The sequence below is a fragment of the Delphinapterus leucas genome, chromosome 6 (assembly GCF_059928025.1).
Source record: "Delphinapterus leucas isolate spDelLeu-1000000601 "Yukka" chromosome 6, BTC_Dleu_Yukka2, whole genome shotgun sequence".
Classification (NCBI taxonomy): Eukaryota; Metazoa; Chordata; class Mammalia; order Artiodactyla; family Monodontidae; genus Delphinapterus; species Delphinapterus leucas.
In genome coordinates, this window is record NC_143134.1 from 59,176,917 (window position 1) to 59,204,458 (window position 27,542).

Sequence of the window (27,542 nt, forward strand, 5' to 3'; positions counted from 1 at the left end):
TCCACCCTCCTTTCCTTTTTATTTTAGACTTCGGAAGAAAGGAGCCCCGCGCCGGCGCGCCTCGGGGGCCGCCCGGGGGCTGTGTTTTCCTCCAGTCCAGCGGCGGGAGGTGGAGGGGGGCGCTGGGGAGGGCGGGCAGGAAAGGAGAGCCTCAGTCCACCCCGGTCCCGCTCCCGAATTCGCCCTTCAACTTGGCCCGAGTGGCGGAGGAGACCTCCAGGTGGGAGGGCGGGTGTGCGCACGGGCTCGGTGGGCTCGGGGGGCTCGGGAAGGTCGCCCCTCTCGCGGCCGGCGGGGCAAGGTGAGCGGTAAGCGGGCGGGCGGCTCCGGGGAGTTGGGACGGGCCGGGAGGCAGGCGGGGGCTGATGGAGCGCTGGAAGGAGCTCGGGGCGGAGAGGAACGCCGTTTGGACCCACGGCAACTTTTAAAACTTGCCCGCGAGTGCGGGGCCGGCGGCTGGGCGTGGGCGCCTGGGCGCGCTGGTGCGCCGCGCGGGGAGGACACCGCCGCCTGGTCCCCGGCACCTCTGATTTTCCCCTCCTCGCCCTCGCGTTGGGGAACCCTCCCTTTGTAAATGTAGGAAGTGCTCCTGGAGGTTTTCTGAAGAATGTGCAAAACGCAGGGCAGGAAAATCAACCCTAAAGAGAGAGAGATTTTGAGGTGGAGTTCGACGGGAGCCGATTTGTGTTACTTACACATTGACTGGAGGGTGGCATTTGGGGCCTGGGGAGAGGGCAGGATAAAAAAAAAAAAAAGAAGAAGAAGAAAAAACAACCCACCTAAACCTGGGTGAAATTGTAAAGTGAGGCTGAGATTAAAAAAAAAAAAAGTTCCAAGTGCAAGTGGTGGAGGAGATGGGAAGGCGTTGCGAAGCGAGATTCCAGCACAGCCCCTCTACCCGAAGCAGCTTCTCTGCAGCGAGGCAGCTGGTAATTAGCTCGCCGGCTGCTGAGCGCTCTGTCCGCTTTCGGGGAAGTGATTTGTTAGAAATGGGGCTGGACCACTCCCTTCCTTTTAGTTTGCTCCCACCCTTTGCTGCTATTGTTACCCCCTCTTGGGGTTCTGATATACTGCGTTCCGCATGTAGATGGACTGTGTAAGTAAAAGGGAGATAGTGGGTTGGCTGGGTTGGCATTTTTTTTCTCTCTTCCCTTCCTCCTAATGTGACATCTCTTGTTTCAGTGATCAAAGTCACGACTGGAGTGTAGGGGGTGCGACTGTCAAATGCAGGCACCAAAAAAAAAAAAAAAAAAAAAAAAAGCGTGAGCCCAAGACTGAGGTTACAGTAACGCTGACAGAAATTAAAGTGGTTTTGAAAGCAGTGTGCGATTTACGGTGGTTCGCATTTACCCTAGAGTCAAGCTGTTGTAAAACTGATGTACAAAAGACATAAAATAATCCTGTGTACCCAGGATTAAAGTGGCAGAAGTGGCCTGTTTTATTAATTCTTATGTATTTCGTGGACAGTTGGCAATGGTTGGAATCTGTATTTAAGTGGAGGCGTCAAAACAACATATTAAATATATCTGTTTAGCACTAGAGGGTTTTTCTTATAGCCGCATTTTACACAAGAACACTGTAAAAGCCGGTTGTAGGTATTTTTCTTCCCTTCCCCCCTTGCCTGTATACTATTTGTCTACACATCTATTCCTAAATACTAATCACTTTGAACAGTGGTTAAGCACATTTGTCACCCACTGCTTTGTATTCTGCAGTTTCAGATGTTACTGTGCACGCACATACATTATTTAAGTGGTGGAATTTATTCCTGTGTAGTGTGTCTGATTTGAGGACGTATTCAAGAGTAGTGAGACCCTGTGCAAGTTAATAGAACTTGCTTGATTGACCCTTTGGAGTCACCCAAAAAATCCCTTGTGAACTTTCATAGGGTATCTGTGTTTTGTGTTATATTTATAGCTGCTTTATTTAAACTCTTCAGCCTTAAAGAAGTTCTTAGTTGGAGCTGCTCTTTCTGTTCCTGGAGAGTAGTAAAATCCAGATTGCTAATCACTTTACCAACGTACAGGAGTGTCTTCACCTGAGGGAAGTAATACTGAGCCTGAACGTGAACTCGGTTTGAGTATCGTGTGAGAAAAGTCTCAAACTGGTCCTTGAGAATATTAAGTTCGCTGTTGTTTGCATGTAAGGCTTTGGAAAAGAACCAACCTCGCGTGATTTTAAAAAGTAAATAGGAAGAAAATATTAATAGCAGTCGTACCTTCCCAATCAATACCTGACTTTTTCTTCCCCCTGAAATGTAAGATATCTGTCAGGCAGGGATATGTGATTACAAAAAGCAGCAGACAAAAGCGGAGCTGACTCTTGCTATATTAAAATGTAAGTGTTAACAGTTTGAATTTTCAAGTGAGAGTTTTTGAGTTCAGTGCTTTACATAACATTTTGTCCTAATCTTGCTTGCTGTCAGGGATGTTTCATGGTTGTGCAATTGCTGCAGTCAAGAATGCCAATTTGCATTCCAGGAGTGTCATTTGATTACTTTTATCTGCACAGCTCCAAGACCGGCCCAGACCTCTCGTTTCATCTTGCCATGTCACGAGTCAATGCTGTGTCGTCTTTTCAAAAATCTGCCTGATTTAGACAAGAAAGAAAAGTACTTTCATGTTGCAGCCGCAGTCCCCTGCTAACTTGTCAGCAGCAGGATATGATTCACTTGAGCCCAGAAGAATGGAACAGAGAGGCGGGTTAGGCAGTTCAATAAAGCCCACGGACAGGTAGTGTGTGACATCCCCAGAGAGCCACAGTTAATGAAGAACAGGTCTGCTTAGTTCTCCACACGCTGACCTGGTGCTGTCCCCACAGTTTTCTCATTTGATCTTTCCCAGCAAATTGATCTTTTCTTGTATTTTTTTGCCTTCCAAGTTAGTCCTTGTGGGACCGAAATTAGCAGAGCAACTTAAGTTGGATAATACAGCTGTTCAGAAAAGAAGAAATTGGACACTGGCTCAAAAAGGGGCGGGTGGGTGGGGGGAGCTTTCCTTTTTGTTGTTGTTCCTGGGAATATTTCTTATATTAAGGGAGCCCCCAATAGGTGATGACTTGAAGGTAGTGGTTCCCTTTATTTTTAATTTTAGAGTTATGATTCCACACAATTTTAAATGTTCCTTGAGTATTTGAAAGGTGGTCCTAATGAGTAGTAGGAGTTCGATTTAGCATTTTTTCATTTTCACTTGTTTGAAATGATTTGCCAGTTGACTGTGTGTCTTTTATGGCTATTGTAAGGTAGGCTAAATATCAATGGCATACTTGGACTGTATTATTTATAGTCTTCTGAATAACGACAATCCCAAAATACCAGGGCTGAATAGCAGAAAAGATTAAACAGTAAAAGTTATTAACACTGTTGTGTATAAATATTATGGTACATGGACATGTTTTCTACAGATTACCATCAGCCTCTTTTATATAAAAGCCACAGATACACTGTTAATGTTTTTAAAAAATTTCAAGATCCTGAATTTATGTGTAGGTTTTTAGAACTGAGACCAGATTACAAGTAACAACTTCTGTAGATAGATGCTCATGCATGTCCTTATTTTTTGATTAAATTTAGTTTTAGCAAGTGGGTAAATCTAAGTTGGGAGTGTATATGTAGTTTAAACAGGTTAAAGTTTCACTATAGAATTTTGTATCTAAAGCTTAGGTTGGAAGCAGTTAATAGATTCTTAACTCATTGCGGACTTGAGGAGCAGTGCTTTCTGAATTCCTCTGCAGCTGGTCTCATTTACCATCTACATTCTTACAAGAAACAGTTGAAAAACATTTCTGTGGAAGGGAGGCAGCCTCCTCAAATCTTTCCTGTTGGATGGGAATTACATAGGATCATTGGATCATTGGTTAGTAAACTCCTCTCTGAAGAGCTAGAGGGAGCCTCATGATTTTATTAGATATACTTAAAGTTTTTTTTTTTTTTTTAAAGTCACTCTAGCAATCAGAATGTTGCAGAAAAAGAGGAGATAATGAGTACTGGCTTAGTGTTTAGGCTTGGAGGTGCTATTGTAGTTTTTTTTTTTAGCTGTGATAGAAGCAGCAGAACTTTCTCCAAGAACAGTCAAATAGTCAGCTAAGATTTCTAGGGTTCTACCTTTCAGATGATCTGATGATCAAGCAAAATGCACCCCGATACATTTAAAATCTCTTTTGGTTTGCTAAGTACTGTTTGTAGCTTTGTCAGCTGATGGAGGTCTGTTAAAGAGGCCAACCTTCAAAGTTCTGTTAAAAGGAACTTCCTACCAAATCACTGAGGAGGAGGTACCTTCTTTCTGTTCACTCAGGACAATCTCCTTTCTTTTTGAAGTAGTTATACGCATAACTGCTGTACTTTGGAGAGAAAACTCCTTCAAGATAAATACTTCATGATATAAGCATAAATAGTAAACCATTTATAAAGCCAGTGTATTAGGGATCAATAAATTAGTTAAATTTAAAGAAATAGAACTTAAGTGGTGTTAAATTCAATATTTGTTTAATTTCACATTTGTTTATCACTAAAATTTGTGATGTTTACTTTAAATGGTCATTGATCATAATTGCGCTTTAAAATTTATATGCTAGTTTTTAATAGTATTACTTTGGACAAACTTATTTACCATTTAAGTAAATAATATAATCGGTGAGATAAACTACCCAGATTGGTCTTTTTTTAATCTTCTGCACAGTAGCTCTCATTATGTTGCTAGCCAATAAAAGTCTTTATTTGTTGCTTATTAGAACCCTCAGTACAAGTAAGAGTTCAGCTATAATTTAATTTGACTGTTCAAAGAGGCTCCCTTGTTTTAAAGCATGTTCTCAGTACGATTTTACCATTTATTGTGAAACTGTATTCTAACTTGTGCTTATGCATAGGAGCAGTTTTACAGATGTATCATTTTTTAATGTTTGGCCATAGCAGAGTCATACATTTTTTTCCTTTAAAAAAATCTGTATCTAACAATGTCAGTTTTTTTTTCCTTTTGCTTTATTTTTCCCTTGACATTCTGGAGCACTTTTTTCTTGGTGATTTGAATAGCCTTGTTATGATAATTTAAAATCAGTTCCCCAAGGAATATAACCTTCCCTTAAGGTATAGTGAGTGGGGCACTGAAAAAAATTTAATTCCATAATTAAAAATTCTAGTCGAGGTCGTTTCACTATTGCAGTCACTTGAAATTACAAAAAAAGTTTGCCTTGTACTTTACACATTGCTAGGGTGATAAATTCAGTTTCCTTACAGGAAGCTGCTGGGAAGTTTTGCAGTGAGTGGAAGATGGCTTGAGAGTTTTGGTGGTAGTATTCGTAACAAATCACTGAAGACTAGACCTTGACTATAGAATTCTAAGATGAGCATTCAGGAATTCTTCCTCAAGGAAGGCAGAATGTGGAGCTGCTAAATGAGTCACTGCATGTATATCTTACCAGTGGGAATCGCATCAAGCCACCCCTCTAGATACAGTATTTAATAGTTGTCAAAATGTACAGTATTGTCTTGGAACTTGTGGTTCACGAGTTCATAGTCTCTGCTTTTTTGTGTTCAGTACAAAGATGTAAGAACCCACACAAAACATTTTTCTCTTATTATGACCTTACATTTGCCAAAGTGCCCCATGCTGAAATTCCTTTTCAGTGTCTTTTTTTTTTTTTTTTTTAGTCCAAAGCCAGACGTGTACCCAGACACAAAAGCCTCTGTGTATAGCAAGCTGTTTTAAATATTGTGACTCGACGATGTGCTGTCCTTTCTCTGCTTGAGCCAAGGATCTCTGCTCAGTGTCTGGATTACCAAGCTCCTTCTTTATTGTACCTCTTGTCAACCATTCCTATTCATTTAACCTTTCATTAGTGTCTGTGCAGCTTCACTGTCTGGAAAGGCAAGGAAAAACCGAAAGGCCCCACTGTCACAGTTATTAGATTTCTCGGTTACATCCCAGCAACCATAGAGAAGTGAGAGTCGACACTATTGTCGTGCATGCTGCTGTCCTGGGGTGCAGCCCTTCTGTGCACGTCAAGGACATGTGCCACATGTTGATATGCATCCCAGGGAATAAATGCACAACACGGGGGATAGGCCGATGCTGGCAGTAATGAGCTCTGTAGGAGTTATTGCAGAGACCAACAGTTTGTGAAGGAATTTTGCTTAACAGGCCAAGGAGATAGACAGAGTTGAGGGCTGCCAAGATTTGCCTGTGCGGAGCTTAAGTCAGTCGCATTGTTTTCAGCTAAACTTCATTTGAGGGGAGAATTGAATAAGTTGGACAGCAAGGAAGAGTCTTATTTTCATTTTTTAATCTTTCAGAGGACCCAAGTGATGTTTCTGGTGACTATTCAGTGTATTATAACTATTGTATACTGACTGAATCATCTGTGTAAATGAATCTATTAGCAGTTTGTTAATTCTTCCATATCTAGAAAAGAATTTGAGATATTTCATAGATGTCATATATGTATTTTAAAATCCATGTAAAATAATGTAGCCTATTTATTTTCCTATGTTACTATTTTTCCCTTTTGATTTCCCTCTAGCATCTTTTGTATTATCCCTTGATTCCTTAAAAATGCATTTGCCTTGTTGCCTCAGTGTAAAGGAAGAAAAAGATGATCATTGGATTATTTGCAAATCATAATAAAGACCAATATTTGCAGACTTTGGATTGGAAAATATTACTCAACATCTTAAGATTCATCAGATTACTTTTTAAGAATTCTCAACACATTTGAATAGAAAATGGTAAATTATAATACCTGCATCTCACTTTACCCTCAAGTTCATTTATTTTTTTAAATTAGGAAAATCTTTGTTGCTAGGGGTGACTAGAATATTTTTGTCTTTCTAATTTAAATAATTTTTGTCAGCTTACCAAACTCTTTTGGGGCTCCCCAGTAGCTTTGCAAATATATGAATGATTTATTACTGAATCCTTATAAAGTGATTTTTAAGTTTTACTTGACCTTACCTTTTTTAGCCAAGGCTAATTTTTTCACAGTTGTATTTGAAACTTTCTCTGCTAAGCTTTTCATGGAGTCATGTGGGCCAAGTTATCTTTGTTTCAGGGAGGAGAGATGAGCTATTTCCACATTCCTTTCTTCAGGTGGGATGATCCTCTGCAGGGAAACACATATTCATTCAGTAATTGACAACTAAGTGCCCAGCCAGCCCAGGGCCATGTCCCAGTCTCTTGACCATTGGGTGGAAGTTCTGTGAAGATAGTCAGATGAATGTACTTTGATCATCTCAGGTGACCTGGTGGCCTTCCCACGGACAAGGCAGGGGTGTGTTAACATTGCCCCTTCTAATATTCCCGTTCCCATTTCATTATGGTTTGTGTTGGGAGAAGTAGAAGAGGAAGGAGGGACATTTGAGGCTGTAATTTTACCTTCCCCCAAAAAAGCCATGTGGTAGCTAAAAGGAATGCATGTCAGGAGCTACTCTTTGAAGGAATCCTGCACCTATTCTTCATGCAGTCAGTACCTCAGCTGGCTGACCACGCCTTGGAAAGCGGTTGCACCACTGTCCACTCCAGAGTGAGAACAGCCCGCTGACTGGGTTTAGAGGCAGGTCCCATTCTAGTCTACCTAGGTCTGAGAGCCTCCATTTCATCCCTGGTAAAACAAGTGAGTTTTGTCATTTCTATATTTCTTTCCAGTGGGAGCACTTTATATTTTATGTGATAGGACTATATAATCAGAGCTGTTCACCATTTTAATAGCTATATTGAGATATAATTCACATACTGTACAGTTCATACGCTTAAAAAGTGCAATTAATAACATTCCATTGTATGGCTATAGCCACATTATTTATTCATTCATCCAACGATTGACATTTGAGTAGTGTTCACTTTTTTGTTATTACGAGTAATGCTGCTGTGAACATTTGTATGCATGTGTTCTGTTTTCATTTTTGTTAGGGATATACCTAGGGGTGGAATCGCCGAGTCATGTGGCAAATCTATCTTTCACCTTTTTTTTAAAAAAATAAATTTATTTTTGGCTGCATTGGGTCTTTGTTGCGGTGCGCGGGCTTCTCATTGCGGTGGCTTCTCTTGTGGAGCACAGGCTCTAGGCGCACGAGCTTCAGTAGTTGCAGCATGTGGGCTCAGTAGATGTGGTGGATGGGCTTAGTTGCTCCGTGGCATGTGGGATCTTCCCGGACCAGGGCTCGAACCCGTGTCCCCTGCATTGGCAGGTGGATTCTTAACCACTGCGCCACCAGGGAAGTCCCTACCTTTCACCTTTTGAGGAACTGCCAAATCGTTTTCCAAAGCAGCTGCACATTTTACATTCCCACTAACAGTGTATAAGTTTCCTAATCTCTCCACATCCTCTCTGAACTTGTTTCTATCTGTCTTTTAATTTTAACAATCCTAGTGGGTGTAAAGTGATTTTGATTTGAATTTCCCTGATGATTAGTGATGTTGAGCATCATTTCATATGGTAATTGGCCATTTGTATATCTTCTCTGTTTAGCAGAAATGTCTGTTAAATCCTTTACCCTTTTTTCATTTAGGTTGTCTTTTTATTGTTGAGTTGTAAGCTCTTTATGTATTCTGGGCACAAGTCTTTATTAGATACAAGATTTGTAAATATTTTCTCCCATTCTATGGGTTGTCTTATTTTTTTGATGTTGTCCTTTGAAGCACAGAAGCTTTAAATTTTGACAAAATCCAATTTATTTTTTCTTTTGTCGTTTGTACTTTTGGTGTGCTAAGCAATCATTGTCTAACCCAAGCTCATGAAAATTTACTCTAAGAGCCTTATAGTTTGAACTCTTACGTTTAAGTTCTTGATTCATTTGGGCTAACTTTTGTGTATGATATGAAGTAGGGGTCCAGCTTCATTCTTTTGAATGAGGATATCCAGTTGTTCCCAGCATCATTGGTTAACAATTCTTTCCCCCTTTGAATTATCATAGTACCTTTTGGGAAAATCATTTGACCATAGATGTAAGGGTTTTTTTCCCCTGAACTCTCCACTTGGTTCCATTGACCTATATGTCTATCCCTGTGCAAGTACCACACTGCCTTGATTACTGTAGCTTTGCATTGTTTGCAACTGAGAAGTGTGTGTCTTCCAACTTTGTTCCTCTTTTTCAAGATTATTTTAGCTGTTCTTGGTTCTTTTGCAGTTTATTTTTATTGTGATAAAAATATCACATAAAATTTAATAACTTAATCATTTTAAATATACAGTATAATAGTGTTAGCTGCATCTTGCTGTGCAACAGATTGTTACAACTTTTTCATCTTGCAAAATGGAAACTTACATCTATGCCTATTGAACAGCTCCCCTTTTCCCCTCCCCATAGATGCTGGCAACAACCATTCCACTTTCTAAGAATTTGACTACTTTAAATACTTCATATAAATGGAATCATGTGGTATATATCGTTCTGTGACTGGCTTATTTCACTTAGCATAATGTCCTCGAGGTTAAGTTGTAGCACATGACAGGATTTCCTTTTTTTTTAAAGGCTGAATAATATTTCATTTTATGTATATACCACATTTTCTTTACCCATTCATCCTTAGATGGACATTTAGATTGAGTCCACTCTTTGGCGATTGTGAATGATGCTGCAGTGAACATGGATGTGCAAATAACTCTGCAAGATTCTGCTTTCCATTCTTTTGGATATATATCCAGAAATGGAGTTGCTGGATTATATAGTAGTTCTATTTTTAATTTTTTGAGGAACCTCCTGTTTTCTGTGGCTGCTGCCCCATTTTACATTCCTACCAACAATGCATAAGGGTTTCAATTTCTCCACATCCTTGTCAATGCTTGTTACTTTATGTTCTTTTGATTTTTTTTTTTAAATAGTGACCTTACTAACACATGAGAGGTTATATCTCATTGTTTTGATTTGAAGTTCCCGATGATTAATGATGTTGAGCATCATTTTATATGCTTGTTGGCCATTTGTATATCTTCTTTGGAGAAATAGCTGTTTAAGTCCTTTGCCCATTTTTATTGGATTATTTGATTTTTGGTTGTTGAAATGTAGGAGTTCTTTATATATTCTTTTTTTTTTTTTTTTTTTTTTTTTGCAGTACGCGGGCCTCTCACTGTTGTGGCCTCTCCCGTTGCGGAGCACAGGCTCCGGACGCGCAGGCTCAGCGGCCATGGCTCACGGGCCCAGCTGCTCCGCAGCATGTGGGATCTTCCCGGACCGGGGCACGAACCCCAGTCCCCTGCATTGGCAGGCAGACTCTCAACCACTGCGCCACCAGGGAAGCCCTATATATTCTTGATATTAACTCCTTATCAGAAATATGGTTTGCAAATATTTTCTCCCATTCAGTAGGTTGCTTTTTCACTCTGTTGATTACTTTCTTTGCTGTACAGAAGTTTTTAAGTTTGATGTAGTCTTATCTGTCTATTCTTTCTTCTGTTGCCCATAGCAGTTTACTTTTAAAACTTAGAATAATCTGATCCTCAGAAGCGTAAAGGCTACGTTAGGAAAATACATCTATTGTTTGGGTAAAAAACTCTTGGTGATACTCCAGGGGACAAGAAATATGTCATTTAGTAGCCAAAAGATGATGGCTCTTAGCTCCCTGTGAAACACCCTGGGTTTGCTTTGATGTTTCTTAATTATCATTGAGTTTAAAAGCATTCTAGGTGTTCTATATAAGAGATACACTTCATACCCTGGAGGGTAGAATTAAGTACCTAGAAATAATTGTTTTTAGTTTTATAAATAACTCAAAAGGAAAGGAAAAAAACCATTATTGAGAAAATTTGTCTTCCTAGATATTCCATTGTAACTAAAAAACACCACCAGTGATTAAAGCTAAAAATTACTGTATGATCTCAAACCCAAACTAACTGGTCCAGTTACATTTTAAATAAATACCACGTTCAAATCTGGCATGGCATATTTGGAGACATGAGCTTATTTTAAAGTTTACCTGACAAATTTTGTAATTAATATACCTCATCGTTGAGTTAGAGAAGCTTGAGAGCAAATGAAAGATAACGTAATTTGGGGGCAGCTATATTGTATCATTGGTGAATTAAAAAAAAAGTTTGTTCCCTTTTAAAGTTCTAATTTTTCTTTATTCATGTTAAGAAACAACTATATTTATCTCCATCTAAAGTAATTGCTTTCCTAGTATTCTGATGAGCCGTTCTTGCTTAACTACATTGTCTGGTTTTGGCCTTTTGCCAGTTAGTTTGGACAAAAGTTTCGTTATTCATTCAGTATCAACTATTAATTAGATGGCTAACTGATCAAATATATATGTGGAGAGTATGTATTTTCACCCCTCATCAATGTTTACCTAAGTTACATAAATAGTAATTAGCCAATTTTAAATTGTATCTTATGACATATAATTACTTTTCTCCTGGTGAAAATTCTATAGAGGATTTACAATCATTTATAAAAACTGTATGGTAGAAAATCTTATATTTACCATACACTTGATTTTTGGTTATAATAAATTTCATTATACCAAATGACACAGTTTTTATTAATATTGAGCAATAAATCAATGCTACTTTTCTGTTTCACATGTTTTGACGTGCTCGTATGTATCTTTGTTTTATTTTGTTTTGTTTTGTTTTGCGGTACGCGGGCCTCTCACTGCTGTGGCCTCTCCCGTTGCGGAGCACAGGCTCCGGGCGCGCAGGCTCAGTGGCCATGGCTCACAGACCCAGCTGCTCCATGGCATGTGGGATCGTCCCGGACCGGGGCACGAACCCATGTCCCCTGCATCGGCAGGAGGACTCTCAACCACGGCGCCACCAGGGAAGCCCGCTCATATGAATCTTGTTGTATATATATGGAATGACAGAATCATGTGTACTATTATGGTATCTTTCATGGTTTAAGGACATAAAGTATGTAATTACCTGGAAAAATACAGCCATACAAAGAAAGTGCATTCATTTCTCTGTCCTATGGTATTTAATCTCCCTGTAATACACATTTTACTCTAGTGGATTAGGGAAGTTTTTTTGTGTTAACACGTCTGTACGCTAACAGGTAAGCTTCTGGAAGTACAATATGATAGTTCAGTTTTCCTCTCGTTCAAAATGGTGATAGGAAACAAAGCATATTTGTTCATATTGGTTTTTGATAGACTAAAACATTAATTTCACTTCAGAGTACATTAAGTCTGAATAATGTGAAAAAGTAGATAAATATTTTTTAAACTCAAATCTGCCACGTGTTAAGCCATATGTTTTACCCTGTAAGTGTCCTTTGCAAAAAATATTTTCACATAAAGGATTTATGTGTGTTCATTGCTCTTTGCAGCTTCGCATATGTCCATAAACAGCAACCAGTCACTGACATGACATTTCTGTGTACAGGGGACAGTGATAATTAGATCTAATGAAATGTGTGTGTGTGTATGTAGGTAGAAGCATCAGTGACAAACTGATAGTCTGCAACTTCCTTATGGGAGAGGGAGAAAGCAGAATAATATAGTTCACTAAAATGTTGTTTTTGGGTGTGTGAGGGGGAAGGGTTTGACACATATGTGCATTTTCATACTGCAGTAATACCTGGTACAATATTTTTTGTAGTTTTAGGTATATGTATGGATGGCATGGATGAATATTGAGTGTGTCATTGAATATTTCATTAATATTGTCAAATTGTTTTTCTGAAATGCAGATGTGCCAAAGTAATCTGTTAACAGCCAGCAGGTAACTGTTTGTTACTATATGTAGAATAACTTGCTGTAGATTTGCGTGAAACATTAGACAATAGTATACTGATTTGGTAAAAGTAAAAGATGCTTTTGAAAATGATCAGGTTTTTATGTTCAAATGGTACATTTCACATAGGCATGGGAGTTGTGGCTGTCATCATTTTCCACAGCATAACACAACTTTTAAGTATTTTGGATTGTAATTAAACAGGCGATTGCATTTCTGTGATACACATGACACTCTGTTCGGCACTGTATGTCTAACAGATGAGGCAGAAGTTCTAACCCTAATATGAAGGAGCACAAAGTCCATTGGCAGGAGGGTATTCATTTTCTTGAAAGAGTAACCATGGTCCAGGGGACTCCACTGGTCTTCGTATGTTTAGAAATCTAATTTTGTCAATACACGCTTAAAAGAGATCAGTCCTTAATGGTCTCATTCAGCTGTTCACTGACTGAGGGGTGGAGATTACATACCCACACGTGCATGCCTGCACACATGCCATGTGAACATGTATACACCTACATACCTTATTAGGTGAAATACTTCCGTACGCCTATCGGCATGCTTAGCACATTCTCTCCTTTGCAGGCAAATTTAAGTAGGGAGTCAAATCATAATCCAAATGTTGCTCATTGCTTTATGAACTTGGAATTTGATCAGAGAATATTAGGGATGGAGGTGGAGGGTGTAAGGGCCTCCTCCCTCTGTACAGAAAACCTTTCCAGTGGCCTCTGTTTACAGTGCACCCTTCAGACTCCTCACTCCTGGACTGTGCTTGGAAGAGCATTGACAAAATTGACCCCTGTTGCTTTTTTCTTCTTCCCATTCACCTTCTGACTGATAAATTCTTTTTTCTCTGGATATGTTAATATTCTCAAGCAGATATTAGGCAACTGTCCTGGGAGCTACTTGTTAAGGTGACTTTGCATCTGTTTGGTTTTTTATGGATGTAATGCAGATGGCAGTCCCATTTCATTCATTTTAAATTTCTTGGGAGATAATTCATGCTACTACCTTACATGTAATGTGTTTTGTATATGGGTAGGTGAGAATGGTGGGAAGCCACAGAATAAGGCTGCAGTTTCCCGGAGGAAAAAAAAGATGTATGTTGTTGTTTTTTAAAATAATAAAGCTTAAGACCAGTTAAATACCTTTTAGAGAAAGTTTCTATTGTTTAATAATACCTTGTAGAGAAATACCATGATTTGCGATTGTCCTTATATATAGGAGGAATACACTGCAGTTGGGAAGTCAGTAAGGGGGTGTGTGTGCATATGTGTGTGTGTTTTATCTCTGCATCTATTTTCTGTGTGATACAAAAGTTCCTCAGTTACTTTGGGATTCTCTTTTCCATTATACAGTTAGAGCCACGATTAGATTTTAAAGATTCTCAGTGTTTCACATTGTGTGATGTTCAACATCTCTTTACTATTTCATGGGTGTCAAAAAGGACCAAAAAGTTAAATCTGTATACCTTTGACTTCACATTGGTTGATTCCAGTAACTTCCCAATTAGTTTTTTTTTTTTTTTACTTTAGTCTTTTGTTCCCTTTAGAACACTTTAATATCAATTAGATTTTGACTACAGAGAAGCATTTGTTAGGGGAAGAGAAGGTAGGAGGATAAGGCACTGAACACCCACTGAGCCTGAAGGATAGATGTTGGTGGACAGGGGAGCCTCCTGTTGGCTGTGGTTTCCTTAGATCTAGTCCAGCTTTCATCCTTTTGTCCCTATTTCAGTCTGCGGTCTGTAAGTTTCAGAGCAGTTGTGGTACAGTTGTGTAGTGTGAGAATTTTATTATTTAAACGTATAGGGTTTAATGTATTCCAAATTTTAAATTTGAAAAGGTGTCAGCACCAAAAATTAAGTGAGGGTGGTGATGGAGAGAATGGAAAAATTGCACAGGAAATGTTGAACACTGATAAAAAATATAGTTAGAAAAATACATTGATAAAGGGCCAGTTAAAATGAGTGCCACGAGACTTAACGTTTATGTGACTCCCCAACCTCCTTGCTCACCACGTTTTTCCTCAGGATCTTTCAGGGTCTCCTCCTCTTGTGCCCCTCATATACTGGGCAAGTCCTGTTAGATCTGTCTCCTGACTTCCACCCATTCACCATCATCCTGGTCAGAGCCCTACCACCCTTTACCTGGAATACCGCAGTAGCTTCCATTTGGCCCAGTGCTTCCATTCTTGCCTCTGTCCTGCCCACTACACCCAGAGGATTCTTTACGGAGAAATCACTTCCCTATCACAAAACCTTCCAGTGTCTTCTTTCATCTTACCACACCTGCAGTGAAATCCGAACTCCTGCCATGACTGAAAAGGATACGTAAGATGTAATCCTTGCCCAGTGCTCCAAAATCACTTCCTACCACTGCTCACTCAGCTCCCATAATCCTGACCTTCTTGCTGTTCACTGAATATGCCAAATTCCTACCTTCCTTAGGCCTTTGTACGCAGTTTTCCTCTGCCTGGAATGCTCTTCTTCCAGATTTTTGCATGGCTTGCTCCCTTATTTCATTCATGTCTCCTTGAAAATGTTATCCTTTTCAAGAGAACTTACTGACAGCTTTTGTCTCCCAGCTGTCTCTCCACCCTGTATGATTCTCTGACCTCTATCCCTGCTTCTTTTCTTCATAGCATTTATCACCACTAGAAAAGATACTGAATTTGTTTACTTATATGTAGTTTATTATTTGTCGTCCACCTTCCTGCCAGGATGCCAAACTTCATAACAGGGACTTTTGCCTGTCTTGTTAATTTCTGAATTTCCGCTGCCCGTAGCAGTGCCTGGTATGGGAAACACTCAGCAGCTGTTTATTGAGTGAATGAATATACTTGCATATGATTTTCCTTGTAATCATTAACAGATTTTTTTATCAGTTTTTATGAGATCTTAGTTATTACTTCGAGGGTTATTTATGGTATTTGCTGTTGCAATTATCTGAACTGCTTATTGGAGCAGTGGTTTCCAGAGTAGATGTAAACACCCCAAGAAGTATGCAAAAGTTATCCTATAAGATCTGGGGAAAATGAAATTCGATTTATCTCATTCTCCTATTTTTATATTTGTGTTTTGTAGTGTGCATGGTATCTTATAGTACATGTATAAGAGATACATTGTGCAATCCAATTTGACACTATGGATTGAGCATGATCTGGACCAGGATGGTTAACTTTGTTTAAAGCAAAATATACCTCCATAATCAGGCTTTTCACAGATGTTGTGCATTTGAGTAATAAGGTGGTGATACCACTCGTGAGAATGTGTAAAGTCTTTCCATTATTCAGAAAATTGTACAGATCTAATATTGGGTTGGGAGTGAGATATTATATATGTAATTCAGGACACATGTGTGTACTGATAGATATTCCTTAATATTCAACTTCTGGTAGAATTTTCAGGTATCTTGAGTTAAATTGCTCCTGTAATGGGGCCCTTTGTACCTGCACTAATCCATATGAGGAGGTATGTTGAGCCATTTTAAGTGATGATTCGAGTTTGCTTGCTACCTGATTGGTCTGTTTGGGGTGATCTGTGTTTTTGGTTGATTTTTGAATAATTCTTTTAGGTCATTTTTAGTAATTTAGGCCTTTTAATGAAGCTTAACTGGTTACTTTGGTGACTTCAGTTTTTTTTTAAACAGCTTTATTGAGATATAATTCACATGCCATACAATTCACCATTTTAAGTTTTACAGTTCCATTTTGTAATTACAATATATGCAATTTTGAAGACACTATGGCGAAGTAAATAAATGATAAATTTAGAATTTGGAAGGACACCTAGTCAGGTATTCATTTTAGTACCTTCTCAAGTTAAAGGAAGTTTTATAACATTTGAAGAACTTGTTAATAAAAATTTGATAAGATTCATAAACTTGAGTGAAACATTAAAGTAATTAATATACTAATAAATGTGCTAAGGAAACTTGAAAACCAAAAATAAGTAGATACAAGTAAGTATTATTCTGTGTAAAATAGTCAGCCTAGAAGGTCATACACTGATGTTAGCTTAAAATGTTTTGGAGCTCATCATTTGGCATTGGGTTTGGACAGCCTGTATCTAATTCTTCTAATTACCTTCAGTGCCAGCAAATTTTCTGTGACAAAAGTTTTGGTTTTCTGAATTGTCTAGAAGTTAAGCCTGATGAACATGGTGGGTGATAAAGCCAAATAATTCTATTTTTGGTAAGAAGAAAATTGGCACAGTTGATTTTTCTCATATAACTTATGAATTGACTCTGGAAATAGTCACAAAGGAAAAATTCCAGAAACGTTTTGAACAATAGTAGTGTTGTTGGAATGAGCACAGTGTCCTGAGGTGATAACTGAGACATATTGACTATTTTTCCCCACCAATAATGTAACTTCCTATTAATATCCATAGAAACTCAGAGAACCGGTGGGAGATTTTTTTGCATATATAGATTCATACATGCATGCTTACAAACATTTTTCTAACCATCAAATTGTGTTAATATTTTGTGGTCTTATGCAACTGGGCTGCACGTGGCAAGTACCCGATAGATCATACTTCAGTGTAGATCTTGTGAAATCTGAGTAAAAGTATTATAGGTTGTGGCCTGAGGAGGCCTCTGAAGGCAGAGACGATCAAGGAAAATTTTACCTAAGATATGAGATTGTGTAAGTGCTCCATGATTTTAAATGGTTTTATGTAGCGCTCTTTGGCTAGAAATTAGAACGATTGTCACATAGCTTATATTGTATACTTTGTCTTAGTTTCAGTAAATCTGCATATGTGGGGCATAAATAAATACTCAGGACATGAGAAATGAGAAAGCAAGTGAAGTACAAATTTGTGCACATAAACTGTTTCTGAGGCAGTCTTGTCTATACTGACAGACGACAGAAGTCAAAGGAAAGAGTAGTTGCTAAAGGGGAGTATGATTTTATTTTGTTTTTTATGCTTTAATATTTGTTTTTGAATTCCTGTAAGTTGTAGTTTCAGGTGACACTTATCAATCAGTTTATGATTACTTTCTGGTTCTCAGTTGAGAAATGCACTAGTTATACCTTCTCGGAAAATGCTGTGTTGTAAACTTTCTTCCAATTCATCTTCCAACCTCTTCTCCACAGCACAAAATGCTAATTTTGCATGGAATCTGTAGATCTTGGCATAATTTTATTGTTAAAAATATTAAAATCAGTTTTGAAAAATAAGTTTATTTTGCGAAGTCACACCCACACCCTATTTTGAAGGTTTTTAAGAATGAGAATTCAAGAAATAAAAAGGAATGAAATAAGTTTGACTCCAGAAAAGCTAACTTTAGATGTTTCTGGATTCCCCCAGAGTTCTCTGAAACTATGGAACTTTCTGATTTGAAAGAAAGTTAAGACCAATTGGTATTAGAAGTAAACAGCTGTAAACTGTTGGGTGTTTTCTTTTAGCCAAACCCAAAGTGCACTTATACATACGTAGTTTACTAAAGCTTTTTACATAGTTCTGTGAAGGTAGAGAGGGCGCTTAGCAGGCCCTGTTATAAGGTGGAAAGCTCTGCTTGACCAAAACATGAGTGCATCATTAATACTATCTTTGTAGGAAACACATGTGCTGTCTTCATGGACCATTTGGCCCATGAGATGGGATTTGTCATAATTCATTGTCATGTATGATGACTCCTGTGGGAGTGTAAGGTCTAGCTGGATGGGTTCTCCATGTTTTATCTTGTTCCAGGGTGGCTTATTATACTCGAGAATGCACTTAATTAAAAGCTCTGTGTTTTCCTACACCCATTCACAATACCTACACCTGACTTTGTCCATGGAATTTCATATGCAGATTGAGGGCAGTCATGACCCAGAAGATGGAAGCTGTCAGACTTGAAATCTACTTCCATTTTTTGGTGTCATCTCTTTACCATGAGGTATTGGACCTTTCTAGGTGTTTCGGATTGGTATTCTCAGGAAAAGAAATTTATATTTGATAAGAAACTAAATAAAAGAACCATTTATTAATATTGGATATTTCTCAGAATATCATGAGATTGAGTTTTGTTGTGTTTTTATAAACTACTGCATCATAAATTTCTTTTTAATAAAATCTTTGACTGAATCCAGGCCTAAACCAAGACCCTTTCTTAGAAAAGGGAAGTTTTGGAATATTTCATGTTATAATTCTTTGAGATCAAGCACAGTAGGATCTTACAGAATTTCAGTTTTTTATGTATGTATGTAATCTGTTTCTTTCTTAAATTTGCCCCTCATTTGAGTGCAGTCATACTTTATTATAATCAACTGTTGATACAGCTCTCACATGCTGCTCTGTAGATTCTTAGGTATATAATTATGAAATTTTCATCTTTCTATCTTTAGCAAGGAATAAATGATCCTAAGTGGATCATAATTTAGTAATGTACTTATTTAGTAGTTTCATGTTTTAATTTTTAAAGCTCTGCTGAAAGATTCTGGTTTGCAGCTGTCTCGGCAGTATATCTTGGACAGACTTTTAATGGTCAAAGTTAAATTGTACTGCCTTGTATATTCCATTTTTAGAAATTAGTGTTTCATCCCTGATTGAGAAATCCAAGACTAGGACCGTCAAACTTTTCTAAATGTGTTTAGCCAACATGCAGCCTTCTTTGAAAGGTGATTCTTTTTCACCAAATGAATTTTATAAAGTCAGCTTCCTTAATTTGTAATGTAGGCGCAATGGAAGCCGCAGGGTGTTTTTTTTTTTTCCCTGAGAAATCTTTAAAGAGATGTTTAAACAAATCAAAATATGCTTATAACTTTAAAGAAATAATTTGGTGTGGCAAGTTTTAAATTAAAAAAAAGGACATATACATACATGCACACACACACTGCATAACCTCTCTGAGTCTTTGGTTTAAGTCCTCTGTCATATAATGCCAAAAACTTTGTTCTGAGCTGCGTGTGTGTTGAAACATGTATGCCTGTCCTAGTGTCATAACTAATTATATCTCTCGTATGCTTACTTCTAGTAATTGGAAAGTAGACCTACCACAGCAGAGGATTTTAGTTTTATCTTGAGGACCTGCTATAGAAATCAAGTTTTCGACCATGCAGTAACTTGACATTGTAAACTGATATTACTGTTTTAAATATATCATCCACTTTGTGTTTTGCAGAAATAGTCTACTGTAAGGGAAGAAAAAATTCCAGTGGTTCTTAAAAACACATCTGTCTTTAACAGTAATGATAAACGCTAATACTGACTCACTTTGCAGTTTTGACTGCGATAGTTCATTTATAAATTGGAAATTGACAGTCTAGTGTTGTGATAACAAAATTTTATTGGATTTCTCTTTCCCAAAGTTTGTCAGAAGGTTGTAGCTACTGGCAAACCTGTTGGTGCTTTGGTCACTTAATCTTCATGGATGGGTCTAAAATAATTCGGGGCTCATTCTATGAAAATGCGTTGAGTAGAATTTTCACTGACTAGTTTAGAAATCCTGTCCTGGACATGCTTGTGACTGGGGCAGCAAACAGTGTGTAATATGCACCAGCATGTATGAAAATATGTGGTCCTTGTCCCTGCCTGCTGCAAGAGGACTTTACCCGGCTTCAGGCTCTGAGCTGCAGTCTTGTCGCAATTAAAGTCTTAGGGGCTGGGAGCAGTTAATGCTGGTGATAGATTGTGGTATTTAGCGTTGTGCTGTGTTCCCTGGTGAGCTAGTTCTGTAGACTTACAGGATTCTAGTCAGAACTTGGGAAAGACTCTACCAAAGAATTTGTGGTGATTAAGTACTTTTGAAAGCAAGAAATACAATGACTTTTATTATTAACAGGCAGACCTATTGGGCTCTGCTTAAAGAAATAGTGAAAAGATGATGCAGTTCTGTGATTGATAACTGTTTAAAATTTCACACGGAAAATGCTAGATTTTCTTTTCTCATTAAGTTAAAGTATTCCTAGCTTTGAAGTTTCTTTCCTTTCATTCTTTCATTACAGTTGAAAATAAAACTCTGCAGTTCTGTATTTCAAAGTTAACTCTGTCTTCTGTATTTTATACTAAATCAGTTTTTATAAATTCTGCATTGTTTCTGTCCTCTGGTAACTTAAGTATGCAGAGGCATTGAACTTGAACGTTTTGTGCTCTGACGTGTGGGGTTTGGATTCTTGGTATAACTCTTCTGTTTTGAAAACTGAACTCCCAGTGGTTTCTTTCTAATCAGTATATCATGACCTGTTACATTAAAAAGTAAGATGGTCTAAGCCATGTAACTTTTGAAGACTGTGACTGTAAAAAGCATGCATGAAATAATGAAAGTCTTTCCATTTTTTAAATGTTCATTTCTCTTAGAGTTTTTGTGGTGTCAGTCAAATGAATGCCAGTGTTTGGTTTTAAGAATAACTGACGGTGGAAATCTGAATTTGCAGCTGGTGGGCCCCGTAAGAGAGAGAGGGTTATCTCTGAACGTGGGGCATCCTGGCTGTCCATGACAGCCTTGGCATCCAGGCTGACTGATGGAAGCAGCTTCCCACTCATCAGTTGGCTGTGAAACACTGAGACGGGGAAGATGTTACAGCTTGTCTGGGTTCTGGACCTGGGGGTGCTGCCACCTCCACGGGGTGTTTGGAAATCTTGGGAGATGGTTTTGTTTGTTACAAATGAGTGGAATTGGAGTGCCTCCTGCTATGTAGTGGGCCAAGGACACCTCATTGTCCCAGCCGCAGAAGAATTTATCCTCGGTGATGACTTGTTCTGCCCAAAATGTCAGTGCCTCTGCTGGGAATCACTGGATAGTTATTGATATGAAAAAAAATAAAAATATTGGTAAAAATGATTCGCTTTCCCCCTAGAATTGCCACCTGACTTTTTTTTTTTTTTTGGTTGCGCTGTGCAGCTTAAGGGATTTTAGTTCCCTAACCAGGGGTTGAACCCAGGCCCTGGCAGTGGAAGTGCTGAGTCCTAACCACTGGACCGCCAGGGAATTCCGACCTGACATTTTTTTTAAAGGAATGTTTCCCTCCCCTCCCTTTCTTTCCCCTTTCCTTCCCTTTAGTATAGTTGACCCTTGAACAACACAGGTTCGAACTGCCTGGATTCACTTATACACCGGTTTTTTTCAGTGTATATGGAGGGCCAACTATAAGTTATTCTTGGGTTTTTGATGGTGTGGAGGGTTGGTGCCCCTAACCCCCATGTTGTTCAAGGGTCAGCTTTCTGTACTTGATTACAGCTTAACAAATGGAACCCCAAATTCCACTTCTTAATGTTCTTGAGTAAATTGATTTCTAAAGGTATATGGATATTTTATATGCTTGGCATACTAAAGATATTTAGTTGTGAGCTCCCAAGTCAAACCCAGAGAGACCCGTTTATGCAAATACCCATTGTATTGTGCGTCAGTGTTTGGCAGATGAGCACATTATATAAGTGTGTTGAAACTCATGTCTCTAATTTTTTTTGTAAGCAAAGAAAATAATTATCTTTGTGAGAAATTGCTATAGAATTAAAGAATTTTTAAGTCAACAGAAAAACATTAAATAAAACCAGAATTTGATAAAAACAAATATTTTCACATATTCATTACTTTCTCATGTCAGTACCAGTTTTGAAATTTTGACTGGAAATTTCAACTTAAGGCCTTGTTTTTGAGCAATATTCAGTCTGGAATCACTATTTAATATACAGCATAATACAGAAACATTCTCTTCTCCTTCCATACACATTCACAGTCATGTGGCAACCTTAAAGTAGCTCAGAAACATTTAATAAAACCCACTTAGTTGGTAGTAGTTTTCATTTATGAAAAAGCAGTTTAGGTGTGTGTGTTAGTGTGCAGCTTTAGAATGGCCGTAAGTAACGTCTCAACACAATCCAAGGATAATAAATCAGCTCTTTTTTGGGCTTCTAACAAGAGTTTTGGCTTTGGTGTTGGAATGACCTGCATTTGAATACCGATACCTCTACTTAATAAGGTAGAATCTTGTTGTACAAATTCCTTTACCTATTTATTTATTTCTAATTGTGGTAAAAAAAAAAAAACAACCACATAATATAAAATTTATCCTCTCGTCTATTTTTTTTTTTTTGTGGTACGCGGGCCTCTCACTGTTGTGGCCTCTCCCGTTGCGGAGCACAGGCTCTGGACGCGCAGGCTCAGCGGCCATGGCTCACAGGCCCAGCCGCTCCGCGGCATGTGGGATCTTCCTGGACTGGGGCACGAACCCGCATCCCCTGCATCGGCAGGCGGACTCTCAACCACTGCGCCACCAGGGAAGCCCTCTCATCCATTTTTAAGCGTAAGTTCAGTAGCATTAACTATACATATTTTTGTGCCTTTTTAAAAAAACTTTATTTTGAAATAATTTCAGGCTTGCAGAAAAGTTGGAAAAATAGTATAATGAATTCCCATATAACCCTTCACCTGGATTTCTCAAATGTTAACCTTTACCATGACTATGTAATTTAAAAAATTGAGATATAATTTACATACTATACAATTCACCATTTAAAAATTTTTAAAAAGGGTACAATCAGTGGTTTTTAGTATATTCACAAGGTTGTACAACCATTGCCACTATTTGCTTCTAGAATGTTTTCATCATTTGAAAAGCAAACTACACCCCAAAGTAGTAACTCTCCATTCACCCCTCCACCTAGCCCTTGGCATCCTTTACTTTTTGACCTACTGTGCTCTCTCCTATGAAATACAATAGTATTGCTACCTGGAGTATTTTGAGATAACATATGTGAAAATGCCTCACATGGTGTCTGCCAAAGGCAAGTGCCAAATGCTCATTCCTTTCTTTTCATTTATCATCTGAACAGAAAGTATCATACTTAAACCTACATGAATTATTTTGGAAACTGTGATGCCAGTGAGAAGAATGGTTTCTCTTCTAAGAGAAAACTGAATTTTCTTACTAGTTCAGCAGTCAAAAACATAATGGAGGCAGTTACATTAAAATAGCTAATGTAAGGTAAAACAGCTTCTGAAACTCCAAAAAATATGTCCATAAAATAGTGTTTTGTAGACATAGGCTAGGGAAAAATCTTTTGCAATGGTTGCCCATCGTGCATGCCAACTTTTTCATTGATTAATCTTTTGCTTTTAAGTTTTATCTTTTTTGACACGTTTTATGTGTCCATTGTTTAAACATTTTCAAACTTTGTATGATTGACTTCATAACAAGGCTTGTAACTACCACAGTGTGGTAAAACCAGTCAAAGATCATAAGGGTTGCACTTTTATCTTAAATGACAGACAGGTACACTTCATGACCTGATTAGCCTTTGGTGATATGATGGTTTGATTGTGGATGCAGTTTAGCTCAGATACCTGCATTTTGAGGAATGATCAGTTACTTATGGTTCTGATTGCCTTATCTACAAATGTTGTAAATGTTCTAAATATTTATAGTGTAGTAGGAAGCAGTATAGGGTAGCATAGGGATAGAAGGCATATGAGTCAGAAAGGCCTGAGTTTGAATCCCAACTGTGTTATGGGAAGTTTGACAATGGACAGAGTTTCTTGAAGTGTCAATTTCCTCATTTGTTAACTTGGAGGGTAATAACCTTCTTTGTATCAGGTCGGAGCAAGGATTAAAGTAGAAATAGTGTGGGTAAGGATCTGCTCAGGGCCTGATATACCATAAAAACTCTTTAAAATGTTAGATGTTATGCACATTTCCTTCTGTGTTGCTTAAAGAAGGGCCTCTGTAGTCCTGTGATGCTGATTAATTTATGTGTGACCTTTTTTTATTTGCCTAGAACATTGCATATTAGGTAATTTTTTTCTTGTGAAGTATAGAACTGCAGTGTTCGAATGAAAAATCTGAAGAGCAACAAAAATAATGACCATCCTGGCTGAGGTTACAGTGGTGGAACTGGTGGGCTCATTTCAACCCCAAAAGCTGATTTTGTTTTTTGATATATTACTTCCTGTTTAAAGTTATGCCTGCCTTTTGTGAAGTAGCTAAAATGTTTTATGGTATTGAAAATAATAAGTTAAGGAAATTGGCCAGTTTGAAGATGCACATCGTCTATATGGTAACCCTTCTCTGATGAGCAGTCTTAGTCTTATTTTACAATAGAACTGCCGAATTAAATATGACTGAAATGTTCTTTGGGTGTCAGATTCATAAACATGATTATGTATGGTTTTTGTGGCTGGTGATGGGCATAGGAGTACCAGTTTTTCCCAGTCACTCGACCTGGTAATTCTTTTTTTGTTTTTGGTATTTCTCCCTGTCTTAAATTCTTGAATCTAGTGACAAAACTATTTAGTGTGTGTCACAAATCTGCCTGTTTGGAAAGGCATACAGACATCGCAATATTTTGTCATCATGACATTAAAGGAAAAACACTTTTTATAATAGGGTGAATACGTCTGAGCAGAAGCAAAGGTCAAGCTGTAGAGTGAACTTTTGAGTGACAGCTGATGTTAGCATGGCTTAAGGGGGAGATGCCAGGTCAACTGTGGGCATTCATTAGCTTCATGGATATGAAATGACAGTCTCTTTGCCCTTTTATGCCAGGGAATGCTGAATTTTCTAAAAGCAAAAGGGAGAGGAGCATGTGTGGCTGCCAGAATGAGATGGTAAGAAATTAAATGATCAGGACCCAAAGCAAGGAAGAGTAGGGGTTTAGGGGGGATGTGTGATAAACATTCCAGATAGGCACTGTGGAATGGACCGAAGGCACAAGGTCTGTTTTTTTTCTAACCCGGACTCTGTCACTGACTAACTGTTTGATCTTTGTAACTTTGGTACTTCTGCAGAGCTCCTTATCTGAAGAGCAGACAAAATGAAGGATGGAAAACAGGTTTTTCCTCCCTTGTAGTATTGATAGATCGGTAATGGCTGCTTGAGAAAAGGATTCTGAGACTGCCTTGGGTCACTGGGAAGGAGTTGAGCAGTTGTTGATGACTATTGTAGGGGCGTGTGTGCTGGCAGGCATACACGTGTGTATGTAGGTACACGCATCTCATGTGTTGACTAATCGTAGTTCAGAATCCTTTTCCATTCACATTATGTATCAGAGGTTACATTTTTAATCGCTATAGGGTTGAGATGATCTTTTTTGTTCAAGTGCTTGACTTTGATCATTTTTACATTTTACCACGAATCTTATAGTTTATGAACATCTTCGCAGAAAATTTCTCAACGTATTCCACAAATACTCATTTGAATTATAATTCTTCCCATTGTATAGCAGAGATAATAAAAGTACCATGGATTTAGGTGTTATGACCAGGTCACAGCACTGTAAAGCCAAGGGGCACAAAACTGGGAACTGAATCTTCAGACTCTAGGTTTTGCATATTTTCACAATATTATGCTTTAGGAGATGAGTAAGCTGGTAATCTTTTGAGTACTTACTATGTTCCAGCTATGTGCATTATTATCTCATTTAATCTTTTTAAGCATCCCACAAACCAGGCATTATTAACATTGTTTATCACTATGGAAAAATGAAGCTTCAGAAAAGTTAAGTGTCTTGAAGCAAGTCATCCAACTTGTAAGTGACAGCATGAGGATCAGAGTACAGGCCTAAGTCAAGAACCTGAGCTCTGATAACCACAGTATTCAGCAGTAGAGACGATCTTCTTCTAATCGACCTTTGTACTCCTGCCTGAAGGTCAGTGTATTTCTTCTGCTTTGGGGAGAGAATCATAGGCCATAGAGCCAGCTGCCTAGTAGGCATACCGTGATGGCCTCTGGGAAGGAATGAAGTGGTTGTTGCCTGAGTTAAAGAGTGTACAGCATGCTGCACCTAGAGTCACGTGGGCTTCTCTTCTAACCTGCAGATCCGGGTGAATCAAACCTAATAGGTCCCTTCAGAAAAGTAAGCCATCTAATGAACCACAGTTACTTAAGTGGTTATCGTTAGTTAGTATTTGGTATAGGGCATTCATTTTTATTCTAAGATAACTTTCAAAACTAAGTCATATTTTGGGTTGTAATTTAATACCAAATAGAAGGAAGGTAGGTAAGAAAATTAGTGATGGCGTGTAACTTTTGCCATATTGATACACAACGTAAACAGGGCATTAAAAGATGCAGAGCCCTTAGCAGCTAGTGCCAGTTACGAGTGGCTCAGCATTGCTGAACGCAAATAAGATTGCCTTCAGATGTACAATATATACAAACTGTTGGAGAATTTTTGCTTGACTTTAAGGAAAGAATACTTAAGTTTCTAATGCCTTTCATTATCTAAGAAAATTATCCAGAGTTGTTAAAGACTTAATCCACTGTTTTAGAAACTCCACATTTTAGTGACTTTTATATATTAGGTCTTTGTATAAGAAGGGACCTATGTCAGAACTAACTCCTGTTAGCTCATCTCCACTGACAAACAGAATTAGTTTTTCTTCACATGGGTTCCTCAAGACATTAAATGTGGGAAACCTCTTTGTGGCACACGTAGGCCAACAGATAACTTTTTGTATTTCTTGGTGTCTGCCTGAACCACCATTAAGGTTGTCCCTGCCCAAGGGTACGAGTCATGTTTTATTCATGTTTGAGTCACCAAACCTAGCATCAGCCTGGCATACAGTAATTCCATAAACGTTGAATCAGTAGCTGAAATTCAGTTTTACGTAAGAGCAACAGCAAGCTACCAGGTGAAGATCACGTCTACTGTTCGAAGTCTAAGCTCTGGAAATCTGAAAATACACTGGATTTTCCATTCTGCAGTTCATACAGGTTAGCATGTTTTGTTGTGATCAGTTTTCATAGAGAAATCCTCAAAATCTGGAGAGTGAGTGGTAACAAGTTGCATTTCTGAGCTTTGTTTTTCCTGTAAAAATCTGTCTATATTTAAATGCCAGAGGTCTGTGCATGAAAAAGACTCCAAAGAAATATTTTTTGGTTAAAAATAAGTGGTAAATGGAAACTTGTGTACAATATACAGTATTCTGTGGGCCTTATTTAACTAGACCTAA

The 27,542-nt window shown here is 38.3% G+C and overlaps 1 protein-coding gene and 1 long non-coding RNA gene across 4 annotated transcripts in view; both read left to right on the plus strand.

The window, feature by feature from the left end:
• The window catches only part of BNC2 (basonuclin zinc finger protein 2), a 427,648-nt gene that overhangs the window by 96 nt on the left and 400,010 nt on the right, over positions 1-27,542 (plus strand). The window lies entirely within an intron of this gene.
• The window catches only part of LOC149748965 (uncharacterized), a 56,358-nt gene continuing 28,816 nt past the window's right edge, over positions 1-27,542 (plus strand). The window contains exon 1 of the long non-coding RNA XR_016393556.1: positions 1-27,303. This is a non-coding gene — a long non-coding RNA (uncharacterized LOC149748965). The remainder of the gene's footprint in view (positions 27,304-27,542) is intronic.